This window comes from Tenrec ecaudatus, chromosome 6 (assembly GCF_050624435.1).
Source record: "Tenrec ecaudatus isolate mTenEca1 chromosome 6, mTenEca1.hap1, whole genome shotgun sequence".
In the NCBI taxonomy this organism is placed as follows: domain Eukaryota; kingdom Metazoa; phylum Chordata; class Mammalia; order Afrosoricida; family Tenrecidae; genus Tenrec; species Tenrec ecaudatus.
The window spans coordinates 17,786,456-17,814,281 of record NC_134535.1 but is presented as its reverse complement, the minus strand read 5'-3'; the positions used below and the strand labels follow the sequence as shown (position 1 = coordinate 17,814,281).

At 55.0% G+C, this 27,826-nt stretch overlaps 2 protein-coding genes across 3 annotated transcripts in view; one reads left to right on the top strand and one right to left on the bottom strand.

The window, feature by feature from the left end:
- SYN3 (synapsin III) overlaps positions 1–27,826 on the bottom strand; it is a 511,043-nt gene that overhangs the window by 309,301 nt on the left and 173,916 nt on the right. The gene's annotated exons all lie outside the window — the stretch shown is intronic.
- The window catches only part of TIMP3 (TIMP metallopeptidase inhibitor 3), a 55,417-nt gene that overhangs the window by 515 nt on the left and 27,076 nt on the right, over positions 1–27,826 (top strand). The gene's annotated exons all lie outside the window — the stretch shown is intronic.

Genomic DNA, 27,826 nt, shown 5'->3' with positions numbered 1-27,826 from the left:
GGGCGCTGGCATTGCTGGGGGCGGGGGATGGGGTAGGGGATTCCTACAGGAAACTCAAAGCAGCCCACCCGCCTGCAGCCTTTGCTCTTCCTTTGGGGGCGTGAGGCCCTCCCCAGTCCTTTTGACATCTAGAAAATTCTCCTGGCCACTGCCGCTGGAGCAGGGTAGGGCAGAAGTTTCCTAAAACTTGGAAAGCTAGCTAAAGTGTTAACGACGATTGTTGGGTGGTTATTCAGAACACAAACAAAACAAAAAGGAGAGAGAAAAGTTGCAGGCGGTGTGTGTAGAAGTTGCAGGAGACACGTTGGAGTATTCTAGACTTTTCTTATCTCTTGTGCCCTGGAAGTTCAACCCTTCCATGGAGCCCTAACCCACCAAATGTTCATGGTACAAACCAGAGCTCCTTGGGCCTGAAGCAGCCAGCTGCCAAGCTTGGGTGACTTAAAGGGTGGGGGTAGGGGTGGCGGTGGAGGGAGGGAGAAAGAGGCTAAGAGTGTTGAGAGCAAGTTGGAGTGTGGGCTCACTTGCCACAGAGCTGTGAAAATTCACAGGAAGCTCACTTCCCCCCCTTCCTGGACTGAGGATGGGGAGGGGAAGCTTAATCCGTGGAAAATAGGGTTGTCACCCAAAGAACTGGAATGCTCAGGGCTACGTCCCCAAACTGGATGCTGTGTCTTGCTCAGAGAGGCCCGGGTGCGAAGTGGGATCGGTTGTTACAGAAGGCCGTGGGAGTGTCCTGGGAATCTCCTTTGGGATACTTGTGTTCAGATGTGCAGAGGTGGATCAGCAGCTGTGAGCTGTCTCCCCCTCCTTTCCAGCTCATTAAACATGCTGGTCTGGTGAGCCTGCTGTGAGAGCGTGTGTGTGCGTCTGTGTGTGTGTGTGTGTGCGTCTGTGTGTGTGTGTGTGTCTCAGAGGTGAAGAATGGGGCGTATGTGTTTGAAGTGCAGCGATTAAGGGGAAGCAGTTTCCACTGGGTCCTGGGCCCTGGCTGAGGGCTGCCACCAGGGTGCTGCCCCGAGTCTGGGAGGGGCGGGTTGGGAGGGCCACTGCTGGTTGGCTGAGCATAGGAGAAGCCAGAGAGGCAGCTGGGGTGACCCGTTGACCAGTCCATTTGGCAACCATGGGTGTTTGTGTGGCCTGGGGTCGCCCTGGACGCCCCGCCCTCTCCATCCCGAATGTGGCAGGCTGGTAGTCTCTCTCTTCTCTCCTGAGCACCGGGACCCGCATCTCAAAGCCTCTTCCCTCCTGACTTGCTGTGGAAGCCTCTGGGCGCTGGGTTTGCTGAATGAGGCACCCGCTGCCCAGGATGGGAGTTAACAGGTGGGACCTAACAGGTGGGACGCAGAATAATGGGAGCTGGGCGTGCTCAGATGGGTCACTGTGTGGGAAAGGGGCCCTACTCCGGCTTTTTGGTGTCCTCCCCCACCCCCTGCAGAAGTTCCCAGTGGGCGCCAGTGGTGGACAGGAGCAAGTGGGCCCCTCCTTCAGCAGGAGCTGCCCGGACTCTGCTCTCTCTTTCTTGTCGTGGGTCTAGACTGAGGCTGAGAGAGTTACTTGTAGTTTCTCTGGGGTTTCTACCACCAATAGCCCACGCTACCCTGCCTTCATGAACTGCGCCCACCCCCCCACCCCCGGAAAAGCTAAGGTGCCAAGAGCATCCAGAGCCCAGGACATCATGGTACAGAAAAAACAAAACAATAAAAATGAGAACCCGTGCTGCGCTGGCCGCTCCGCACTGTTGCCCGGGGTTTGGTGCCCTGCACTGGTGGTGGGATGAGCTCATCCTTCTAAGAAATGGGAGGTGTGGCATGGGCTGCCTGGCTTGTTGACCTCCCGTCCACCACTGGCGCCCACTGGGTGCCTTGGCACGGCCCTTGCTCGGTGCCCTTCGGGGTTGACTTCTAGCGTGGGCTGAAGCTCAACTTACTCTCGCCTTTGACCCCATTACCCTTGACTCCAGCCACCTCTGCTCACAGGCTCTGTATCCTGTCAGAGTGCCAGCAAGCCAGCTTCCCCTTCCCCAGTTTCCTTGCTGCCTGTGTTCTTGGCATGGCGGACTGCCTTGCAGGCTGGCCCCACGGGGGGCGCCCCGCTGCGCCCCATCCACAGGTGCCTCTGCCTTGTTCTCCCAAAGCCCTGGGGACTGGCCCCACCTTCTGGGTGAGGAGGAGTTAAAAGGTGTTTCTATGGCAACTCTGAGCCCTGCACCAAGCGAGCCAGTGTTTAGGAGAAGAATAAACTACATGCCGGCTTATAAAACACACTGTGGGGGAAGAAACGGACTTGGCAGCGCTCAGGGTCTGCGTGGCCCCCTCCCCACCCGTCATCGTCTCTGGACCTCCTACGGGACCCTGAAGAGGCTGGGGAGGGGGCTGGGAAGGAAGATGCCCCCCCACCCCCACCCCTTGGCTGGACGGAGCCTCCTGGAGCAGCTCTGCCCAGCTCAGGAAGGTGGGCAGTGCCAAGAGCTTTCTGAACATTGGTGTGTGTGTGTGTGTGGGGGGGGGGGGGTTCTGCATGGTTTGGGGTGGGGGTGGGGCAGGAGAGAGAATTCCGCCTCAGAATGCCAAGCCCTCTCTCTGGCCCCATTTCATCCATCGGGTGGAGTGTTGGGGCCCGGCCCCGGAGCCTGTTGGGAATTGGAGCAGGCAGCCCTGCTTGGGGCTGGCTGCCAGCCCCGGGAGGATGGTCTCTGGCTATCTCCAAATTGCTCTGGCGGGGCTGGAGCGGGTGCCAGCGGCTTCTTTCCCTCTTGCCTCTCAGGTTGTGGTTTTTGCAAAGAAACCATTTCCAAGCCAGATCGATGCTTCCTCCTCCTCCCACACACATTCACACCCTGACAGCAGGCTTTGGGACGGATGGTCTCAGACTGCAGAGAGGGACCGGTCACTGGAGGAGGGGTCACCTGCGAGCCCTTGGGTGATGCAAACAGGAGACCCGCCGAGGGAGGAGGGTGGTAGGGGGAGGAGCAGCTCCCAGGGCTCTCCTCAGATGGGGGCACTGCCCAGCTGCTGCCTCTCTCCTCCAGCCCGCAGCCTTAGAGGAGGTAGTGCCCATTCCAGAGGGGCAACACTGAGGCCGCGGGAGGCAGCGCTTACCCATGCCACCCTGCCGCCCCACCCAGCATGAAGGGATGGGAGCGCTGAACTTCTTTCACCTGTGAGTGATCGTCAAACATATTTCCACCCTTACTGCAGGCGATGCCACCCCAAACAGAGATGCAGTGGAGGGTGGTCAGCTTTGAAACAATGTCTCGGGGCTTGATCTGGGAGGGTTTCCGCCCAGTGTGAACACAGCCCACAGACTCAGAGGCTGAAATTTATTCACATCCTCCCCAGGGTTGTTTTATTGGGTAGGAATGGAGAACCCTGAGGGGGGCCTTCTAATGCCCTTAGACTCTGAAAGGGAACCCCTGGGTGGGCCAAAGGGGTGAAGGCACCCTTGGCCGCCCACCGTGAAGCTTGGCAGGTGGAGTGTTCCCAGAGGCACCTGGGAAGAGAGGTCTGACAAGATCCTTCTCAAAGACCTTAGCCACCGACAGCCCACAGTGCACAGCTCCACTCGGGCGCACATAGAAGAAGTTCCCATGAGGACCCCAGGGCAGTTGGGGGAAAGAGCCCCGGGGGTGTAGTGCGGCTCCCATGGGCTGCTCATCTCAAAGTCAGGAGTTCGAAACCACTGGAATTGCTCCCCAGGAAAAAGGTGAAGCTTTCTACTCCTGTAAAGAGTGATACTCTTGGAAACCCACAGAGGCAGCCCCACTCTGTCCTAGCATGTTGCAGAGAGTCAGAATTGACTGGATGGCCGTGAGAGGTTTATCGGGGAAGGGGACCCTCAACATCCTCCAGCCAAAATAAAACCCGAGAATGGTCTGGCTTCGGCGCTGGGAGAAGGCAAGCGATCCGATCCGAGACGGAACAGCTCCTTCCCAGTGGTGGTGGAGCTTCCCCTTGTGCAGGTGATGGGTGGGGGGTGGTACAGCACCCCACCCACTGGAGGGACCCATGCAAGCTATGCAGATGGCTCCGGTCAGTGCTGAGGGGAAGTCCGTGGGGGAGGGAGGCAGGAGAGTAGGCCTGCCTGGAGGAGGAGACCCGCTGGCAAGCTCAGTTCTGTGTCCCTTTTAAGCCCTGGGGTAGGTGGATAGATAAGGCCGTGGCTCCAGTGCAAGAATCTATGTTGATTTTGCTGCTGCAGCATCAGCAGCAGTGGAACCATTCAGCCCCACTGTTGAGTGGCCCACCCGAACAGGTTCATTCGCTGAAGGCAAGACCACCAACCCTGTGTTCTTGGCCTTTGGCTAGGAGCAGTGCAGCCATTGTGGACACCCGGGAGGCCCCAGCTAGCTTGGTTATCCTCAACTCCTGGGTGGCCTCTACAGATAATGTGGGGAGGGGATCAGGGGAGGTGGATCTGGGCCCAGATCCTCCTCTGGGGTCTGCTGGCTGTGTGTGTGTGTGTGTGTGTGTGTGTGTGTGTGTCCAGGTGTGTTCTCAGGACATGGCAAGGGACATCTCTAAGTTTCAGTTTCCTCCCCCAAGGAAAATCCAAACCAGTGGATGTCAAATCAGATCTAACTCCCGGTGACCCCGCCTATGTCAGAGGAGGACTGTACACTGCGAGGTTCTCATGGACTCCTTCTCAAGCAGCTCACCAAGCCTTTCTTCCGAGGCACTGCTGGGTGGACTGACCCCGCAGCCTTTCAGGAAAAGCTGACCTTGGCAGCTGTGTGCACCAAGGAGAACAGACATGCACACCCCCTGGATCCTTTAGTTTCCTAAAGTTGCAAACATGCTATTGATAGAGTCTATGTACTTGTGTAGGCATGTCTGTGTACGTTCATGTGTATGCACGCCTCTCCACCTCTCTGCCCTCTCCCTGCAGGAGCATAAAATGGTCAAGTGATCCTTTTGGATCACGACCTCCTTCACAAACATAGGTTCCCCTAGAAAAGGCATGCTGCCTTTTCATTTTACAAAGATGAATAGTAGCGCATTTTTAGAATGGATTATCGTATAGTTTTCTGTGGACGGTTTCTCCTTTCACGTGATAATGTATATGACTGATCTTTCTCGGTAAACACACAGATACACTCCATGCCTTGCATGTACACACTCATTTCTCGTGATCAACTTGGTTAGGTTCTCGCGGAGCTTTGTGACGCAGTAATCAGCGTGACCTGTAAGTGAAGGCTCACCGCATGCTCGCACACTGGAGGCTGAGAACAACATGACGGCACGACCAGATCTCCTTGTTACGTAAGGGCCACAGTCCATCTGCGTATCATTGCACAACTGTCACACCACTGAGGATCATGGTCCAGCCAAGTGGACGCGTGACCTTCACCATCACAGTCACTGCTCCTCCCTCCCTAGAACTTCAGCTGCTGAGTGTTCGTCATTAATACAAAGTCAGATAGTGGATTTTAATTTTTTTTACCGTTCACATAAATGTGCGATGTCAGACGAGGCGATGGTTGAGGAGTTGGGGTGCTCATGTTCTTGAGTTGATTCTGACTCACAGCGGCGCTGGAGGAGAGAGTAGAACTGCCCCTGGGCGTGTTTGAGACAGCCCGTCTTTCAAAGGAACAGAAAACTTTCTTCCTGCTGAAGAGATGGTGGTTTTGAACTGCTGACCTTGTGGTTAGCAGCCCAACTTGTCACTCATGATGCCACCAGGGCTCAGATCAAAAGACACGTTGGGTTAGGTAAATCTGCTGCACAAGACCTCTTTAGAGAAGGAAGACGTGATTAAAGTAGGGAGTGATAATGAGATATGTATTCAATCCCATGTAATAATACATTAAAAAAATTAAAGCAAGGATGTTACTTTGAGGACTAAGATGCACCTGTCCCCAGCCGGGTGTTTTCTCCACTGCATCACATGCCTGTGGAAGTTGGACTCTGGGTAAGGAAGATTGCGCTGCGGTGTGGTGCTGGTGAAGAATATCGAAAGTGGCATGGCCTGCCAAAGGACACACAAATACGTCTTGGAAGATGCACAGCCACCATGCTTCTTAGAGGCAAAGATGGCCAGACTTCACCTCAGATACTTTGTACGTGCTGTCAGGAGAGACCAATCCCTGGAGAGGGGCGTCATGCTTTGTCAAGTAGAGGGGCAGCAAAAAAAAAAAAGTAAGCCCTCGACAGGATGGATTGACACCATGGCTGTGAAAGGGACTCGACTAAAACAATTGTGAGGATGGCGCAGGGCCTGGTGGGACTTTGTTCTGTTGGGCATATGGTCGCTATGAGTTCGAATCCACTCCGTGGCACCTAGGAACAGAACATGATTTACTAATGCCAGGTGCCATTCTAGCTAATTTGCATCCATTAACTAATAGCCTTGTAAAAATCAATGTGCACGTTCCATTTCCATTTTACAGACGCGGGAACCAAGGATTAGGGGAAAAAAACAAACAAACTTGTGTCAGCGTATACCGCGGGTGACTACATAGTAGAGCCAGAGCTGAAACCACCACAGCCTGGCTCCCAAAGGTCTCCAAGCGCCATAGGATGCCTGACCCGGCAGCAGGGCACTGCTGCTACCATGAACCGGAAGGAGCCGTCGAGTGGATTTGAACTCTGCGATGGATAGAATTGCCCGTGAGGGTTTTCTTGGCTGTGATCTTCACAGAAGATTCTTTACAGAAGCAGGTCTCCTGCAGAGCCGTGGAGTGGTTTGAACTCTGAACCCTTTAGTTAGCCACTGACCACTTTAATGGTGCATGCCACCTCCTACTACATTTTCCAACCAGTCTCCTACTGCCTTCGAATTGTAGTCACGGCAAAGGGTATTGAAGCCACCGAGCACTGCCAAACAAATCGATTTGGGAAGAAATACAACCAGAGTGCCCCTTCGAAGCGAGGGTGGCGAGACTTTGTCTTGCATACTTTGGACATGTTTGGACCAGGCCCTGGAGAAGGACGCCGTGCTTGGCATGGTGGCAGGGCCGAGAAAGAGCGAAGGCCCTCGACAGCTGGATGGACACAGCGGCTGCAGCGATGAGCTTGAGTAGAAGTTGCGAGGCAGGCGCAGGCCCAGGTTGTGTGTCCTTCTGTTGTGCACGGGATCGTGGTGAGTCAGAACCGACTGGAAGGGACCCAGCGACAACACAACCACCTCCTGCTGATAGCTATTTAGGTCCTGACTAGCTTCTCATCCTTTAAAAAAAACCCTGGAACAAAGGCTCCTTGTGCGGTCTCCTTGTCCACACAGACAAGTGTGTGTCTGTGCAAACATACCACCGGCATGAATGGACACAAGGTGTGCCCATGCTACAGTCCCCTCGCTCCTGCCAACTCCCCTCCAGTGAGGCCGTGTTAACACAGTTCTTTCTGGATGCGTGGTTGGAAGAGAGAGGAAGTATTAGATCCTTGTCCCTGGGAACCTTCCAATGCAGCTCTCAACTGGGAAAACTATTTATAATTTCCATGGCTTTTCTAAAGCGATTTCCCCCGCTCCTTAACCCCTTTGGCCCTCTGCGAAGGAACAAAAGGGGGTCCCCTTAGGCAGAGCCCAGCTGTGTGTTCATAGGGAAAGAGGCCCTTCAGTGCTAAAGACAGCGATGGCCTTGCACTTGCTGCAGGCTGTGGGGTCATTCTGTGGAGCGAGGGTTTCAATTTTGGCTTCCGTCCGAAGCAGTGACCCTTGGATCACACAGCCCTGTGTGACCTGGCTTTTCAAAGGCACCCAGGCCCAAAAGACACGGCTGCATTTGGCCGAGCCGTGGTGCTACGTTTGCTCACTTGAAGATGCCCCCTGGTTGACCGGTCCTACTCCGGCTCTCGGCCGGACGGCCAGCGTGCTCCTTCAGATGTCATGACGGGGAGGCTTTGTCTCATGTGCTTTGGACGTATTATCAGGGGAGACCAGTCCCTGGAGAAGGAGGTCATGCTTGGTACAGTGGAGGGGCAGGGAAAAAGAGAGAGGAAGGCTCCGGACGAGATGGACAGACACAGTGACGGCCACCATGGGCTCCAACATAGAAACCCTTGTGAGGGTGGCACAGGGCTGGGATGTGTTTCGTTCTGTTGTGTGTCGGGCTGCGGTGAGTCCGAGCTGACTCAGTGGCACCGAACAAGAAGTCAGGCTCCCGGAGGTGGCACGACACTCATCTCTGTGTCCCCACTCCCCTCATTCTTGAGTTTGGACTGTGCTTGGCGAAGCCTGGTGGGGGTAGCCAGGTGGATGGAGCCAGGCTGCTGAGAAGGAGGCAGGGTGGACTCGGGCCAAGAAGAACTCAGGGGTCTCAGAAGGGCTGGCTTACGAGAGAGCATCATTCTCCTGCTAAACACCCTTCAGGAGCTCCCAGAGCTCTTGGCATAAAGCGTCGCACAGTGATTTTGATAAGAGCCACACGACACGTCTATGCCCACCTGTTCATCCAGCTTTGCCCACCACAGGCCCTGTGCCCCCCGCTCTCTCGGGGCCTGTGGATAGCTCTCTGCTTGGTATTGAGCATTCCTTATCGGCATCTCCTTTTCCAAGGCTCATTTGGCCCCATGTCCCCTGCCTCGTCCTCGGCGCTGGCCCCGCAGAACAGTCACACACTATCCAAATCTTGGACGTGTTCAAAAACCAAAGCTCCAGGAAGGTCAAGTCCTCTGGAGCTGCACGGGCAATCCCAGAGAAGGTGCTCTCGGGCTGAGAGAGACCCCAAGGGTGGTAAACTACCCAGAGAGGGGGCCCCTGATATGCCATCTCCATGATCAATCTTGTTGCCTCTTCAGTTGGACAGCAGTGGCCATCACATGTCCCTACCTTCCCAGAGTGGGAGGAACCACTTCCACTGTCTACCCCAGCCGGGACCCCAAAACATAACCAAAGATCAACTACCCTTGGTGCGGGGCACTGAGAATGCTAGCCGGTCCTTGTACTGGGCACCTCCTGCCTCATCAGAGTCAGTCCTTGAGAGGTGGCAGTCACCCAGCAAAAGAGATCAGAGAGGTAAAGCCACTTGCCCAAGCTCACACTGCTGAAGAGACGGATGAGCTGTAACTCACACTGGGTCTTTTTTGTCAAAAACGATGTCACTGTGCACTACTCTCTGGGCAGACCAAGGGCTTTGGTGAGATTTACTCCCCTGACCACTTCCCCCCACTGGTCTCTGGATCCTCGTAGTCAGGGGCTCCCCCCAGTCTTCCCAGGCCATCACCCTGACACCTGCCTGCCTTGGTGGCCCAATGTTATCACTGCACAGTCGATTCAGGAGCCCTCCCTCCCCATCAGTGGTTGGTTCCTGATCCAGGGCTCTTCCACCTCGTCAGCAGCTCCCAGCTTGCCAACACCTACCCCGCTCCCTGGCGCCCGTCTCTGGAAAAAGTATCCATGGACAACTGGGCGTGCTGAATGTTCATTCTTTTTCTTTCCATTCAAAAAATAAGAAGCTAACATACATCTCTAGTGGGTGACTCTAGCCAACCATGAATCTGACATGATCAGTGAGTAAGACATCACTTACGTGCGGCCAAAAAAGAAGACACTTGGCATGGATGGAAGGCCTGGAAACTTGGGTTGCTGGCCGATTGTCTGACTGGGGCTGGCTTTCTGGGTAAGTTGGTGCACTTCCTCTCTGGGGAGAGGCAGTGTGCTTCCATGCTAGCTTGGGGGCAGGCCCCAGAGCCTTACAGCTCTTTGTCAACGCCCACACCACAGAGACTGGGGCTGGTGGCGGGAGCAAGTCACCAGTATGTCCTGGTTGGGTTGCATCTCAGGTCTCAGGGGGTGACATGGTCTGGGCATGTGTTCTGGATTAACCTCTGGCTGGCTGGAGCAAAGGTGTCCTTCTGTTAGCTAAAAACTCTCCCTGCCATCCAGTTGATTCTGACTCATAGTGACGTTGTAGGATGGGCTAGAACTGCCCCTGTGATGAGTTTCCGAGATTGCAGCTCTTCACGGGAGTAGAAAGCCTCATCTTTCTCTCTCAGAGTGACTGGTGGTTTCGAACTGTTGAAGCCCAGCATGCACCACCAGGGCTCTACAATCTCTGAAGAGAGATCACTGGGGGTCTCTCCCAGCTGTGGTGGAACTCTGCATCGTCTGTGGTGGTTTGCAAAGAGATAAAACAAAACAAAAAAACAGTTTCCACAGAGGGGGAGCCGGGCATTCCCCTGGCCCCACAAGAACCTTTCTTGGCTACCCGAGAACCTGGGGTGGCTGGGCTGCCACAGAGGGCTGGTTCCTGGTGCCCCACACCCAGTTTTGATTTATGGTCCCTGCAATCTCTTTGCTCAAAGGTGGTGACATTTGGTACTGGCCTTCATGGACAGCAAGACTAGAGACTGAGTCTTCCCAGGCCTGGAGCCACCTGGCCTTCTGAGGGGGAGGTGGGAGGAAGGGAAGGGAAGTTGTTAGGCCTGGCTTCAGGGAGCTCAAGGTAATGTCCAGCTGGTGGAAAAACAGAGCCCGGGATGCTGGGGGGCTGGAGGGGAAGCCTGGGAGAGCCACTGCGGAACCAGAGACCTCACACATTACACGGCAATTACCCCCTCCCCCAGGGCACCGAGCAAGCGGATCCCTCTTGGAATGAGGGTGTCAGGCGTCAGGGAGCCCAGCTGCTTACAGAGGAGAGACTGTTTCGCTCAGAAAGGTCAGAGCGGGCTCAGGCTCTGGGAAGACCCGCTGGGCCACTGGGGTTGGCCTGAAGCACAGTACTGCACCAGTGAGGGAGAGGTCTCTTAACCTTGCCATCCCCATTGTGGGGAGCAGACCTGGTGCGTCTTCCTGAGAAAGACTATCAGCTCAAACCAAAGTCACTACCATCGAGTCGATGCCCACTCACAGCAATGCTATTGGGCAGGGCAGTACTTCCCTGTGGTGTTCCCAGATGGGAACTCTTGATGGGAGCCAAAAGCCTCATCTTTCTTCCGAGGAGCGGGTGGTGGTTTCGAACGACTAACCTTGAGGTTGACCCTTGAATGAGTCACACCAGGGCTCCACTGGGGAGAATAGCAAAATTTTCTTGTGAATTCTGCCTCCCAGGTTTAGGCAAGCTCTCCCGACTCAACTTTCAAATCTGTAACCTGGGGCTGAGGGCAGGGGGATCAGAGCGCCCCCCCACATCGGCTTGGTAAGAGGACTGAGTGAAGTCATTCACAGGAAGTGTTCGGCATGGCATCAGTCACGTGGCCAAAGCACAAACCATCCCCATGAGCTTTTTGTCATTGTCCTTGTTCATTGCTGTCGCCGAGTCTGTTCCAATTCAGGACCGCGCCACGTGTGCCAAGCACCGTGCCTGGCACAGATGCGGGGCGGGCATCGTGCAACTGGATGCCCAGGGAGTCACCAGGAGTTGAAATTGACTGTGTGGTGACTGGTTGGTTTTAGAGGGCCGGGAAGGTGCTACCACTTCACTTCAAAAGAGGACGGTGTGGCCTCTGAGTTTCAAAGTCACAGTTCTTGATCTTCTCCCACCACCCCAAGCCTAAAGCCTTCCCACCCCCGCCTCCCCCAGGACCGACTCAAACAGCGTACGCCCTGTGCAGTGTTCCCAGGCCTCTGTGTTTTAGAGCCCCGTGCCCCCTGGATCTCATTTGATGCTCACACCACCTTTGAGGGCAGCTGGGTGGAGGGCTTGGAGGGGTGAAATCATCCTTGTTTGATGGCTGTGGGCACTGATGGCTCCGTAGCTTGGGCACACAGCCAGTGCATGGGGTTGGGATTCGAACTCATGTCTTCTGAGGCCAAGCCCCGCACTCTATCAAGAGTGTGGTGCTGTGTTCCCGTCTCTGGCATGTTTCAGCCCGTTTGCCCCGCTTGACTGAGAAAGAAGATGCTGGGGGCCGGGGTGGCAGGAGGGAGGGGAGTATCCAAATGGAGGGCCAGGGAAAGGGATTGGTGCCATCGAGGTCCAGGCTGACCATCAAGGTCGCTTCAGTCGGCCGGACTTGGCACCAAAGATTTGGAACCATTCACACGCTTCCCCAAACTGGGGGGCACGAGAACCAGATGGAGCCTCAAAAGGTGTGAGAACAAAGCCTTGTGCAGCACAGAGATGTGTGCAAATTCTCACCTCCAGTCTCTACGGACGCGAGAGTCCTCGGTGATGCTGCGGGTTTAGTTGACATGAAGTGATAGCAGACTTGGGTGGGTCTGCACCCAATGAGAGGGTGTCCTTCTAAACAGAGGAGAGGAGACACAGAGGGCGCCACACAGTGGGAGGAAGCCACCTGACGATGCATCTGCGTGCCAAGGATCGCCAGTGTCAGCAGGAGCTGGAAGAGGGGCACACAGCAGTTCTCCCTCAGCCGCCAGGAGGAATCAACCTGGTGGACTCCTCGCTTTCAGCACTGGGAGGCAGTCCATCTCTGTCCTTCTACGCCACCAATTTCTAGGGCATTACTACCGCAGCTCCAAGACACGAAAGCAGATGTTAAGTATTGCTTTGTTGCTGTTGTTGTTGTTAGGTGCCCTCCAGTCGGTTCCAACTCATAGGGACACTGTGTACAACAGAGCAAAGCACTGCCCAGTCCTGCACCACCCTCACAATCGTTCTTATGTTTGGGCCCATTGTTTGGTCACATTGCTTTGCTACTGTACGGCAAACCGCGAGCCAATGAGCAAATGTAAAGATAGATAGCAACCCAACTTTGTCTGTGGGCGAGGCAGTAGAGAAAGGTGGGGGGTGCGGTTGGAGAACCCATGTCCACCAACTCCAGCCCATCAGAATAAAGGGGTCCAGTACTGCCAGACTTCTAGTGTCTTAGGATAAGCATGGGAAATCTAAATCGCTTTATATGGAATACTCTGATTTCTGCCATGTAGATCCGATGAAACAGCAGCACACCCATCTGTGGGCCAGAGTCATCTCGGTGGGTCCCCAGTTTGGGGATCTGGAGTCTGACGTGTCTCGTGAATTTTCTTCGGGTGCTAGAAAGCACCGTTGGTCGTTGTTTGGGCAAAGTGATGGAGCCTGTCCTGCCTGTCCCTACTTCCTGAGGTGGTTGACAGTACAGGGTCCCTGGTGTGAACTTCACCTCCATGAGAGCTCACTGTGGGACCCTGGGCAAGCCCGTCTTTCTCAACTTCATTTTTCTTACCTGCACAACGTAGCTGGATGGTTAAGCCGTGGTCTGCTAACTTCGAGGTCAGCAGTTCGAAACCACCCAACCTTCCACTCCTGTCAAGAGTGACAGTCTCGGAAACCCACAGGGGCAGTTCTACCCTGTCCTACAGGCTCGCCATGAGTCGGAACGGACTAGATGGCAGCGATTCTGGTGTGGTTTGGCGCAATGGCATGAGTGCACGTGGCCTCAGGAGATGGTAGAGAGACTGGGGGTCAGAGACCTGGCTCATTGCCTGGCATGTGAAAAGGGCTTGATTCACGCCTGCCCCTGTATTATTAATGCCTGCAATTTCTGCCTCCCCTTAGCAAGCTTGCTGGACTACAGAGGGTACGTATGTACAGAGGGTACATATTAGATATTAGATATGACTGCATCTGTTCTTCCACGCTGGGCACTGACTGGCAGCAATGAGGGAATGTTGCTCCGAGGGAGCGGCGAGGAGTCAAGTGTGGAACCGTGGTGCATGGCTTGCAACGGACTGGCAGAGCTCCTGCTATCCAAACAGGGCAAACAGGAGGGGGCTGGACAGCCCGGGCGAAGATTTAGGACCCCAGGTGCTGATGAATGTGTTGACATCATGGGGGGCTTTGACAGCTTGACGGGTCTTATTTATTCAGGGTGTCTTTGAGCTCATGGGGCCTCCTAAAACTTAATACCCCACCTGGATCGCTAACATCTGGGTTTCATTTTGTATTAAAAATCGGTTAACCCCAAATAGTTCGAATTCCTCGCAGTAGCCCTTAGCCAATTTTTCTAGCAGGCTGACGCACAGATGGGGTGGGGGTGGGGCACGCAGAAGGGGCACTGTCCAGTAGAAAGAGGCAGACCGAGGGTCTCGAGTGCCAGTCTCTGATCTCTCTCCATTAGGGTTCTGATTATTTGCCGAGGGGTGATCCTAACTCTCTGTGTGCAGAGTAGGACGGGATCGCACGGCAGTGACTTTTTGGAAGCAGCTGGCCAGGCTTGGTTTCCGAGGTTTGACCCACCAACCTTGTGGCTGTGGCTGAGCCCACAGCCAAAGACTCGGTGAGGTTAGTTTTAAGGGAGCGTTGTAGGTAACCTAGAGTCTCTCTAGAATGTAGTTGGTTTTAAAATGTTACTCTTGAGATTCTCTCGCTCTCATTTTCAAATGATTGTGTTCCCAGGACATCCCTGAAATCGGATGTTTTACACACACACTCATGGCAAAGTGGACCCGTGGTGAGCTGTGTGGGACGGTACAGGCCTGGCTAAGATTTGCAAACACATATCCCTTCAAGAAAAAACCTAAAATCAAACCTCACTCCCATTGAGTCCACTTCCACTCCTAGCGACCCCACAAGACAGAGCCCAGCTGCCCTGTCGGGTGTCCAGCGCTGTGGATCTTTACAAGAGTAGACTGCCGTGTCTTTCTCCACAGAGCAGCTGGTGGGTTCGAACCTCCGACCTTTCAGTTAGCAGCTGAATGTTTTAACAACTGGGCCATGAGGGTTCCTTATTTGGGTATAAGGACATCTCCCGCGCCTTTTGTGGGTTTTATGAGCTGCACCTAGGTGTGTGGGGAAACTGAGGCACTGTAGGCCCTGACATGAGATCTACTGACTCAGCTTTGCTGCAAATGACTTTTAATCCCCGTGGGCGCCTCCTGTGGGGCCCCAGAGGCTGTACCGTGGAGGAAGCCCCCCTCCCCAGCCCACTGCTCTTTGACAGACAAGGAAAACGAGGGCCAGAGAGTGGGGCAGCTAAGAAAGAGCTGGAACTTAAAAAAGAAATGTCATATTTATTGAGTCGGGTTTTCTCTGCCAAGAACTGTTCACACATTAACTCCCTCAGCTCACAACCTTCCAGGGACATAGGCACTCCTTATTTTGCAAACAAAGAAACTGAGGCAGCGAGAGATTCAATCTGAAAGCAGCTAGTGTTTACGGAGAGCTAGTTTAGGAACAGAGGGCCCAGGTAAGCTCTTGCTGCTGCTGACTGAAAGGCTGGTGGTTTTAGGCCACCCACGAGGCTAGTCCATCCACAGCAGAAAGGCCTTTGGACCTGCTGCCGTAGACTCCAGCCAAGAGAACCCTCCAGCCAAGGCGGGCATTTGACTCTGGGGTCACCGTGAGTCAGAGTACCTTGGTGGCACCTAATGAAGACCACCACAGCATTCTACGGGCCCACAGACACACTGTCCATGACTGACTGCGAACCCACCAGTCAGACACTGTTCTCATCATCACCTTCCATGGGACAAAACCGACGCTAAGATCGACACACACTGAGTAACTAGTGGTGTTGGGGTTACGTTACGGCAAAGTCAGCATCGAAACCACTGTCTGTCCCATGGGACTAAGATGAGGGTGTCTGTTCTCTGAGAGTTACAGCGGCAGAAACCCATGGGGGTAGCTCCATCCTGTTCTGTCGGGTGGCGATGGGTTGGAATCGACTCAATGGCAGCGAGTTCTGCTGAGACCCAGGGAAGCCAGGATGGAGGCGGGGAGCCCAGGCCTCCTGGTTCCGGCAGTGTCTTCAATCCTGATCACAGAGCAGGCCCAGGGTCACACAGGCACACAGAGGCACTGCTGGTCTGGGAGCTGTTTTGGCTTCCTCCAGGGTCCCTACTCCACTGCCGGGTTCACGCACACAACCTCCTCTTGGTTTCTAGCACTTTCTGCATCACCGTGGAGCCTCTGAGCTCCTCCATGTCAATGGAAGGGGTCCAGGCACTGCTGGGCTGACTCCTAGGCGGTCCAGCCAGGAGGTGGGGGTGGCAGTGGCCGGATTCCTGGCCGCACTCAGCAGGACAGGGAGAACACTTGTCCATTCTGCCCTCCCAGTTGGGCGAGGCTCTGTGTACCAAGTTGGAAAGTGGTATGCAGCTAATTGCAGGGGGGGAGGCTGAGAGGATTAACACCCCTTAAATAGACATCAGAAAACTAAGAATAGCCCCGCTGACTGGAAACGGACACTCTCCCTGACCACGGGCCATCACACTTAGTAGGTGCTCAATAAATGCCAGTATGCTACAGGGAGACAGCGACCCTGAAAGCGGGCCTTGGGAGCACTCGGCTGTAAGACTGCGTTCGGTGCAGAAGGGGCTCGAGACTGAGGACAGCCTTTTAATTCTTGGCCAGGGGAGCAGCTGGCCCTTAGAACACCAGGGACAGACAGGGTCCCTGGGCTTCCCCTGGTCTGTTGCTCACAGGCCGGAAAGATGGGGTGCACTTCCCATTGTCCTCTTACCAAGACTCCGTTCTTCCCCCAAGGACTTTGCAGAGTCCCTGAGTGGTACAGGGATCCCTGGTGGCACAGTGGTTACAAGTTGGGCTGCTAATGTCAAGGTTGGCAGTTCAAAACCACCAGCTGCTCCTTGGGAGAAAGATGAGGCTGACGGCTTCCATAAAGGGAGTTCCAGGCTCGGAAACCTCCAGGGGTGGGCAGTTCCATCCTTTCCTGTGTGAGAGGTGTGCTTTGGTATCTCTGCACTCTGCCATACCTAGCAACACATCACCTGGGCCACGTTCTCACAATTGGAGGCTCCGGGTGTTTCCTGGGACGAGCAGGTCCATCGGCCAGATAGGTTTAGGAAACACAGGATGTAACAGAGCTAAAGAGGTTTCCTGGGAGCAAGACTCCCAGGACCTTTATTCACGTAGCTCCAAGAAGCAGGCAGAGGAGAAGCTTGACAGGAGCCGCTGCTCAGCGAGGGCTGTGTCCCTGTCGGCAGACTCTGTGTCATGCCAGAAGAACCTGGGGAAGTAACCTCCAAAGCAAACGCTGGCCAGGTGTAAGGTCCAGCCCTGTTCCCAGGACTTGTCCGATCATTGCACCTGACTCAGTCCTGGGCAGACGTCAGACCTTTAAATACTAGTATCTTGTTTATACCAGCCAGGGTTCAATGGGAGGAAAATGCCGCCAGTGGGGTGCAGGTGAGCTATTTGTGACTTGCAGGTCTGAAGGGACGGCTGCACGGGGTGGGAGGGGGCTTCCAGGCACATACTGGGTAGGGGTCGGTCCCCGCCACTGGCCCCTGGGCAGCTCAGCCCCAGCTCACACCTCTCTGGTCCTAGTCTTCTCTTAGGAAAAGGGTTGGGAACCTTTTCTCTGCCAAGGGCCATTTGAATATTGATAATTGCATTCTTGGGCCATACTGGTCAACCATCGAATTAACTCACCTCTAATGGTCTGGCTAGGTGCCCTCGTGGATTAGTGGTTATGGGTTGAGCTGCTGCCCTAAAGGTCAGCAGTTTGAGACCAAGAGCTGCTCCGTGAGGGAAAGATGGAGGCTTTCTGTTCCTGGAAAGCGTGGCCCTCTCAGAAACCTACAGGTGCAGTCCCACGGGTCCTGCAGGGTCGCTGTGACTCAGCCTGGGCTGACGGCAGTCTGGGTTCACTTTGTGGAAACTCGCGGCATGGTTGGTTGGAATGCCTGAGTCACTGAGTGATCCAGGGACGTTCAGCTGAAGTCCTCCGGTGGCATGCGCATTGGCAGCCTGGGATTCCACTTTCTTGGTGCAGCTCTGGGAAAAGCAAGGGTACACGCCAGGCCTTGGGCGCACTCACTGGGTGCTGGAGGAGCGTTTCTTAGCCCAGGGCCTGGGGGCAGTATGCGGCTGCCACCAGCAGCTGTCCAGTCAGTTCCAAGCATCATGACCCCACGTAGTACCATGACGAAACTGCTCAGTCTGGCGCTGTCCTCACGCTCCTCCTTGTGCTTGCTTCATTGCTGTGAGCACTGAGTATCGCTACTGACGTCTGGCCTAGAGGTTCAACTCCCAGCATGCCACCCAATGGTATTTGGTCATGAACCATACAGGTTTTATTGGCTGATAGATTGCCAGGCCTTTCTTCCTAGCCTGTCTTCCTCCGGAAGTCCCACTGAAACCCCCCAGCATGGGTGACCCAGCTGGTATTCAAAACACGTTTGGCAGAGCTTCCAGCATCCCAGCCCCACACAGGCTTTCCCAGGACAGGGAGCTGGTGGGCGGGTGGTGGAGGGCAGTGTGTTGGTACAGAACAAGAAGAGGTCCCCACTCTGGCCGTGCAGTTCTGGGTGAGTCACCTTCCTGCTGGGGCCTCCACAGAGAATGAGAACACACAGGTCCCTAACTGCTGGCACGCGGACGCTGGCTTTCAGGATATTTCCAGGAGAGGAAAGAGCCGAGGAAGTGGAGAGAAACCCACAAATGCCTTTTCCAGACTGGCTGCCCTTCCATCTCCCCATCCTGTGGGGGTGGGGCCTGGTGGAGGGGAAAGAGTGGGGTTTGCACACTGCCCCCCCCCAGGGCCAGGGCTCCCAGCTGCTGCCCCATTAACTCCAGGCAGACAAGCAGACTGGACTCTGTGACCACACCGGGGTGACCAGCTTCCACCTGGGGCCTGAGAAGATGTGGAGAGGCCAGAGCAAAGGAGCTGTGTCTTAGCTGCGCCCTGTCCCAGGGCTCTGAGTCCTGGGGCAGGCAGGCTGGGATTCCAAGCAGTGGGGTCACTTGGCCCCCAGCACTCTCGTCCTGGCCCCCCTCCTTAATAATTTCCGATTTCCTGCCTCCTTCTCCTCTGACATAGTTATAAATAACCCCAGGGCTGGCCTCTGGGCCTAAGTGTAGGTGAGGAAGTGGGGGGTGAAGGTGGATGGGCCTTTGGCCTGGGTGTGTGGGGGGCAGGGGACGTGGGTGTCAGGTTGCTAGGGTGGGAGGGATTTTGTTTGCTCCTGTTCTCCATGAGGGAGTGATGTCCAGAATGAGGTCATCGGCTGGGTTAGCTAGGGTGGCTTGGCCTTCCTCCCGCAGGTGCGGGGTTACCTCTCCACTGTGAAACCCCAGGGGTCAGAGGGGCTGGGGAGAGGCTCTTCGAGACAGCGTTGCAGGGTGCTCCTGAGGCATGGCGCTGCTTTAGTGGGGACCTGCGGTTCCCCTTCTGAGCCCCAGCCTGGTCACCAGTGGGAGGCCAAACACAGGGACACCCATGTCTCTGCTCCTGCTTCTTCCTGGGCTTCCCATGTGCAAAATAGGAGGCCCGCGCACTCCTGGGCGGCCACTGCCCCCTAGTCCGACTGTCTCTCACCCTGCTGAGTTACGTGGTCTCCAAGCTGGTGTGTAGTGACCCTCGATTGCACACTCTATGGATACATCTAGTCACTGGACACAGTTTATGTGTACATCTCCTCTGTGCCGGCAGCCCTGCGCAGTATAAATGGTTGACAAGTGCTCATTCAGCAAACCAAAGGCCAGCAGTTGGAATCTATCCAGAGGCGCCTCAGAAGAAAGGTCTGGAGATCCCTGAAACCTTCATTTCTGCCCTGACCTCTCCCCACCCCCACCTCCCTGGGGTCCACATGAGGCAGGCAGGCAACTGGGTAGCAACCCCATTTCCTGTTTTCAAATCCCATTTAAGGGGCCCTGAGGGTGTAGTGGGTGTTGGTGGGCTGCTAACCCCACAAGGCCAACAGTTCAAAACCGCCAGCTGCTCCGCAGGAGAAAGAGGAGACTGTCTCCGCCCACAAAGACTTAGTCTCTAGAAGAATGAGTGAAGGGAGATGTCGAACAGTGTAAGATAGGTCAAAATAATGATAATTTATAAATTATCGAGGGTTTGTGAGGGAGGGGGCGGGGAAGGAGGGGAAAAATGAGGAGATGATACCAAGGGCTCAAGGAGAAAGCAAATGTTTTGAAATGATGATGGCAACAAATATACCAATGTGTTTGACACAATGGATGTATGGGTTGTGATAAGAGTTGTACGAGCCACCAATAAAATGATTTTAAAAAGAAAACAAACAAAGGGTTAGTCTTGGAAACTCACAGGGACAGTTCTCCCCAGTCCTGTGGGGGAGACTATGAGTCGGAATGGACCCAAGGGTCTTTGCATGGCTGAAATTTGGCACCACCCATCCACCCAGAGGTCTCAGAGGAAAGGCCTGGCGACCTGTTTCTGGAGATGACAGCTGCAAAATCCCTGTGGAACGGGGCTCTGGGAAGGGGGGTGCTGCCAAAGAACAGAATGGACTTGGGGGCAGCTGACAGCACCGACCACTCTGGGGGCTATGGGTCCGGATTGACCAGGAGCAGCTGCTCTTTAGGGCCATGGCTGAGGATGGAGACAAAGAGGAATGTGCTGTGGCCCCTACCCTTCAGGGACTCAGGTTCTCCTCTGTGGCTTAGGCCTGGCTTCCCTGCTGCCACCTGGATCAACCGGGGCTCTGCAGGAAGCACCTCCCCCCACTTTGTTTGTTTGTTTGTTTCTGCAAACAGGAAAGAGGTCTGTAGCCTGCTCACTGCCCCATTGCCTGTCTCTCCCGGGCCTCAGGGTGGTTTGCGTGGCCCAGACTGCTTTCCAAAAAGCCCATCAGCAAGTCGGATTCTGCCCCACCAGGCTTCTCTGAGGCTGGCTCCTGGGTACATGGCGTGACCCTGGTCACCTGCCTGCACTAGGTGTCCCAGCTTTTGCTTTGCCCACCCATTCCACCATTACCTCCGTGCCACCTGAGCCTAGGGACAAGGTTGGGAACCTCAGATCAATCCGGCTTGAGATTTTTCTGGATTTGTGTTTATTAGAGCACCTTGCTTCTGCGACATGCTTACTTGCCTGGGGGCTGGGCATGGGTCCCAGAGACTAGAAACGTGGGCATCACCAGGACCTGGTGTCCTCCAAGTGCAAGAGGACCCCTTGGGGTCCCAGGGAGACTCAGGTGAGCGATTGGCTGTGTGGTAGTGGATCACAGAAAGAAGGATATTTGTTTATTTGGGACTCAAGTTGGCTTGTGGGAGAAGGAAAGGCCACTCTCTGTTTATGGGGCTAAAGTAGGGGGGGTGGGCAGATGAGGAGGCCACAGACGGAGGCCGAGTTCTCCCTGCACACTTTATAGATGGCAAAAGCTGGGAGGGAGAGTCCTATTGATTGGCTCCCAGGTCCCTGCGGCACACATGAGCATGCTAAGAGAGCCAATGAGAGACAGCGGCTTTTCTAGCTCTCAGCCCTGTCCCGATGAGCTCCCGCTCCTCAGCCTGAGGAACGCTTCTGGCCCACCTTGGTCCTTCCATGGGACCTGTCTGGGGACGTCTGATAGGAGGGGGCTTCAGAAGGTTCCGGGAAAATGGGATTGAAAGAGAATGGAACTCTGCCACGGCCTGTGTAAAGCCCCCCGGTGGACCTAGGGTGCTCTCTGCCCTTGACTATTGGGATGAGCTTGCCTGATGTGTTATAAACGCTGCATGGCAGTTTCCTCGATCTTATAATGGGAGAGTTCCCATTGGTAATTCAGAGCTGATGGGACCGTGGATAAGCAGGATCCCTCAGTCAAGGTGGGGCCGAAGCCCCACCTGCATTTGAAAACATGCCTTTTGCTTTCTTAGGAAGACCCCCTCTCTCGTGCTAACCATCAAGGCATCACGGGTCCCAATGGAATGCAAGTCAAGTAGCTTGATGTGCGGCCATCCATGGCAGGCGGTGGTGTTTGGTGCCCCTGGGTTGGTTCCGACTCACAGGGATCTTAACATGTACAACAGAACGCAACACCGCCTGGCCCACGCCATCCTCACAATGGCGATGCTTGGGCCCATTGCGGCAGCCACGGGACCCAGTGCACTTGATTGAGTGTTTTCCTCTTTTCCTCTGACGTCCTTTTCCAAGGACTCCTCTCTGCTGATCATACGTCCAAGGCACGAGACAAAATCTTGCCATCAGCTGGCTTCTAAGAAGCCTTCTGGCTGCACTTCTTCCAACGTAGATTTTCTTTTTCCTTCTGTGCCTACCCAGGGTCTCTTTGCTGTTCTTCGCCAACACCATCGTAACTCCAGAGCTTCACTTCGCCTCTGGCCTCCCTTATTCATGGTCTAGCTTGGGCATGCGCAGAAAGCAGCTGAACACACCCAAGGGTCAGGCACACACCGGTACTTCTCAGAGTATTTTTAACCCTGACAGCGGTCTTGTGCAGCACGCTTCCCCAGTGCATTGACGTGGAACCCGAGAATGGAATTGACGGTGGGGTAAAGAAAGGTAGATGGCTTGGTGATAGGAGGGTGGGTGGAAACCTTCGCAACTAGCCGTCAAGCAGGTTCTGAGCTGACAGAAGGAGATTGTATGGAAGAAGGGAGCCCCCCACCCCACCCCCACCCAGGAGGCACTCTGAAGCCTTTGCTGGAGTCCCACAGCTGGTGGGAGTGAGAGCGGCTTCCATGGCTGGATTCTGGACCAGCTCTTCATCACTGCTCTCGGTCTCACTCCTCTTGTCACCATGTGGTCTCACTCGTGGGAGTGGGTGATGGGGGGGGGTGCGGCTATTTCTGGGCAGCAATGCTTGGCCCAGCTCTAGCCTGATGGGTAACCTCCCTACCCCACACTTACTGCCCCTTCGCCTGTTTCTGATGACTCCCAAAGCAGCTGGGGCCCGGGCCCGGGCTCCCAGCAGCCAGTGCAGCATTGCATGTGCTGATGCCCTTGGGGATTTCCAGGTGATCTCAGTGGTCTTAACAGAGACCTTCAGGAAGATGGCATCCTGATGGCCTGAGGGCACCGGCGCTGCTGATAAGCAAAGTGACTGCTAGGACTCCTCGGAAGGTGTTGGTCCCAGTAACTCTGCCTCAGAAATGCACAACCCCTTGGACCTGGAGAAGTGCAGCCCAAAGCAACCAAGGCCAGGGAGTCTGTTGCTGCTTTGCTTATAACTAACCCCTAAGCCCAACCTCCTGGCTTGAGTCATACCCCCCTCCTCCACCTGCGACAGAGAGGAACTGCCCCCTTCATGTCTCTGAGGCTGGAAGCTTTACAGGAACAGACCGGCACCCCTTACTCCTGCCTGGTAGGTTCGAACCACTGACCTTTCAGCCAGCTGCGGAAAACCTAACCACTGCACCACCAGGGCCCTTTATGTGTGTAACGAAAACCAAACCAACTCTGCCACCGAGTCAATGCCGACTCATAGTGACCCTATAGGACAGGATAGAACTGCCCCTCTGGGTGTGGACTTCTTTATGGGAGTAGAAATCCCCTGTCTTTTTCCTGAGGCGCGGCTGGTGGTTTCGAACTGCTGATCTTCTGATTAGCAGTCCAATGCATAACCACTATGCCACCCGGGCTGCCAAAGGCAGGCCCAGCCTACATGTCTTCAGTGATGGTACGTACGTACATTCAGTAGCTGGAGGTAGTCCTCTCATCGCTATGGGAATATGCTCATGCTGTACTTTTTACGGAAGAGAAGCCAGTTTGCTAATATCGATATCGATAGACGCAAAATCAGAATGACTGTACGCCAGGATACCAGCACCAGTTACCTGTGGTTTGCAGGGGATTTCACTTTGGATGGAGCCTTTTCTGGAAAACGAAATTCTGCAGTAGCGAGAGAGGACATTTTATACTCAGACACATGACCAGTGGTGGAGAAACAAGGCCCGGCCAGTCCTCGGGATCGGGCTCCAGAGAGTCCCTGTCGGGAACCAGCTGCAGCCTGCCCCTTCCCTGGGTGCTTCCCCTTGGCTCCAAGGGGAGCTGCTCCTTCCTGTGGCCGGTCCCTGGGGACCCCCTGCTGCTCCCAGGTGCTGCTTTGGAGACCTGGCCCATCTCTCCCAACGACGGCGTGGTGAGGGGTCCCAGCATGCTGAGACGTGCCGCGGCGATACGGCATGTTGCGGCCTGCGAGCAGGATGGGTTTCCTCTGTTTCTCTCCTAAACCCAGGGCCAGATTTGTGCCTGGAAGAATGCCAACTCCAGTCGCCCGCTGGGAACCAGGGAGCACGGGGCACTTGCTGTTCCGGTGCAGGTTCTAGTGGACCAGCAGGAGCTGGCCAGCTTGGGTGGGATATTGGTCTAGCGCTGCAGGAACACCCCATAGCAGGAATAGCAATTGAGAGGACAGGGCAAAGGTCACCACGAGAGCTTTGGGCAGCAGGCGGAGCTCTGGGCATCCAGTTCGAGGCCTGACTGAGGCAGCAAGAGACCGTTCTGGAGTCGTGTCCCCTTCAGGGCCATGGAAAGGGGAGGGGAGCTTGGAGTGTGAAGATCGCAGTGGAATCTCCCATTTCCTTGTTATCTTCTGGAAGTTATGCTATGCCTGACACGATGCGCACATCTGTACACTGGGGATGCCCTGTGGTCTCTGCCAGGGGTGCCTGCACATGGAGGTCTGATGCCTACGATTGTGTAAGCGATGCAGTCAGCACACAGCCAGGCACAGGGCCGTGTTTAGAAAGTCATAAAGCTCCCCCAGGCCCCTAACCACAGTGCCGTCTCTGCGGCAGCCCTGGCGCTGGGTCTCCCTGTGGGGTTGGACGGAGCTGACTCTGACTCCTGAGACAGACCCGCGTGGACTGCAGTAGAACTGCGCTCTGCCGGCTCTCGGTGGCTGCTCCATCGGAAGGAGACTGCCAGGCCTTTCTTCCAACGTGCCCCTGGGTAGACTGGGGATCATTTGGTTAGCAGCCCAACACCATTTGTACCATCTATGGACTCTCTTTGTGGAGCCACCCCAGCTGGGCTATATCAGCTGTCTTGTTTTGGGGGGCTCACATCCAAGAAAAACGCATGCTGTCTCTTTAAACCCTGGCGTGACACAGACTGCAATCCCCAGGGAGCAGAAGAACTGGACTCCCTCCCCAGTATTCAGTCAGGAATCTAGGGTGGGGGGACTTGTCCAGGGCTTTTACAATGGGGAGCGTGTGCGTGCATGTGTGCGTGCATGCGTGTGTGAGATCTGCCTATGTAAAGGGTGTTGCTTTGATTAGCTGAGTGGATTATTCTGACTCCCACTGAGTAAGCATTCAACTACTAATCATGGGCTTGGTGGTTCCAATCCAAGAGTCCACCCTCAGGAGGCTATCTGCTTCCATGAAGATTCACAGCCTCGGAAACCCTAGGTTTGCTTTGAGGTGGAATTGGCTCAACAGCGGTGGTTTTTGTAGGACACACACAACACACACACACACACACACATTCACACACTCACTCCACCTAAGCACCCAGTTGTTAACAGAGAGGTTGGTAGCTAGAAGCTAGAAACTGCTCCATGAAACAAAAGACTGGCGCCCTGCTCTTGTGAAGATTTGCAGCTCTCGGATCCCTCTGGGGGCAGCTCAGCCCTGGCCCGTCAGGTGGCAAGGAGTTGGAATTGGCTCCCCATCACCCAACAACAGCCCAAAGCTCTAAGGATACAGGCTGAGGCAGGCACGCACCCTGCTGTGGCTGCAGCTAGAGAGAGGGAGCTCCTTGGATGGGCTGAATGGGCCCCGGTGACTCCCCTCACAAGACACCTTCTGAAGCATTTCCTGGGCCTTCCGTGGCTGCTTTTGCTACAGGGTCATGACTCAGTCACATGCCTTTGATACCAGGGAGCGGGAGGGGACAGAGGTTTGCATTCAGTGTCTGCCGGTGGAAAGGGACGCTCCCTACTCACGCAGCATACTAAAGCTGCCACCACAAGCGGAGGGCTTTGAGGAGCAGAAAGGGACCTTGTTCCCGGGGGTGACATAAATGATTGGGCTCCTCGAGGCCCCACCCACCTGGGCTGTTTGCTGAAGCTCTGTAACTTTGAACTCAGGGGGCTGGGCCCCACAGTGTCCGGAAGGATGGGGCACTAGCAGATGGGATCTCTCAGGCCCGGCCTCTGTGGGGTCCGGGCAGGGGTGGTGGGTCCTATAAACTATGCCTAATGCCGTCTCGGTTACACTCAATTTCAGACTTAAGGGGTCCCCTGAATCTGTTCATGGGTGGGAAGGGTTGATGGCCACAACGTCAGAGTTTACAAAAGGAGATTACTTTTAGACTGAGAAAACAGCCAGGTAAGTGCACTAAGGTGTGCGCATGAACCTCTATCCTGGGTGCCGCAAACCCTTTGCACTTGAGGACCCACCTGGCACCCAAGAAGGAAGGCCTGGCAATCCGCTTCCGATATGATTACAGCCAAGCAAACCCCGTGGAGCTCTGCTGTGCTCGGGAATGCATGCATTGTCTCCGGTCAGCACGGACCAGATGGCATGGCGTTTGGTTTGGGGCGTTGTGCGTATCTATGTATACAGATGCATGTAAACATTGTGCGTGTGTGTACATGCATGTAAATACCCAAGGATGTTTATCTGAGAGCTGTTTATAAACATGTCCAACTGATCAGGCTGTGTCTCTAGGCAGAAGACACTGGAGCTATTCACACAAGGGGCGGGGCTGAGCCACATGAACTGGGATGCCGCGGTGGAAAAAGAGCAAAGAAAAGAACACTTCTTTAGTTGCATCTGTCCCCCGCGATGCCACGGTAACAGACGGCAGCCCCCGTGCATAATAGCACAGGGAAAAGGCAGGAAGGGAGACTGTCAGCAGGGAAGAGCGCTCCTTCCTGGGTGCGCCAGCGTTTGAAAAATCGTTTCACAGTTTTGATTTTGTTCCTCCTCTGCCCCACCCCCTTTCTTGGGGAAAGTGGGCATTGTATATTAGGTGTCTTGAAATAACACAAGGAAATAAGACACAGTCGCGAGCGGCCCCGGAGGTCTTAGAGACAGTATGTGGACCGGGAGCTGCTGTGGTGGAAAAACAAGCTACCTTGGTCCAGTTTTCTTAGAGTCCCTGGGAAACTTCCATTACCTGCACTTGGTGGACGGCGGGTAGTTGGGGCCCTGGGAAACGAACACTTACATTAACTTCTGGACTTTATTTCTTTTTCTTTTTAAAACGGCTGACTCTGGTCACTTCCCGCGAGCCTTTTCCCTGCACTTCCTGGTATTGTGTATCATACTGACTGTTGGCTGTCGGAATTCTGTGGGCTGTGTCTCTGCAGATCTTATAGAGTGGTTTACTGAGAACGAGGGCGTCTGCTGGCCACCGAGCGCTTGCGCTGAGCGAGTGAGAGTGAGTGAGAGAGTGAGTGAGTGAGTGAGTGAGTGAGTGAGTGAGCACTCAGTCAGGCGCTGAGCTGGGTCTTCCCACTGCTGCTGTTGTGTGTGGTCCCTATGATGGCCCCGAGAGGCACTGCCCTATCCTGATTCTACTCTCCCAGGAAGCCAGAGACAACAACAGGGGCAGGATTTGAACCTGGGTTTCTGGCCTCCATTCCAGTGATCCACACTCTAGCTGAGGCCAGAGGACTGGAGTCTAGGGTGTTGTGAAGTCTTGCTGCTTAGTATGGGGGTGCATGCTCTTGAATGGGGGTACTGGGGCAGAGAGGAGGCATCCCTAGGTGAACAAAACTCGTTTCTGGGGGATGCAGTGTTGCAGTACGCTAACAAGGGGAAGGCTGCTGGTGTGAACCCACCCAGAGGAGGCGGAAGAAAGGCCTGGCGATATTTTTTTGAACAGGAATGATGTCAAACATGGGAGCATGTTCTGTCCTGACACACAGGGGTTCCCGAGTTGGAATCGACTCCACGGCGGCGGTGGTTTTGTTTGTTTGTCTTTAAAGGAAGCAACTCCTGCGCTTGTCAGTTCTGAACGTGAAGCTGGGCGGGGATGCGCTCTGGCTGGGAATTCAGCGAGCGAGTCCGCACAGAGTGTCGGCTTCTCCACATTGCTGGGTGTTAGCTTACCCCTGTCCGGCACCAGCCCCGCAAAAGGAGCCAGGCCTGGCCCAGAGCAAAGCTCTGGGGTTAAACAGTGAATCCAGCTGAGCCTGGACAGCTGCGTGGCCCGGGCAGGGCCGAGTCTGCCACCTGAGCCTGCTTCCTGGAAATCTATACAGGGGCTCAGCTCCAAGGCGCCTGGGGCCAGCCCCGGCAAGCTCTTACTTGTGAAAAGGGATTTTAAACCATGTGCCGGCTCATTCCCTCCTCCCTTGCCCTTCTGGGCTTTTCTCAGTGTCAGCAGGACTCTAGAGTGAG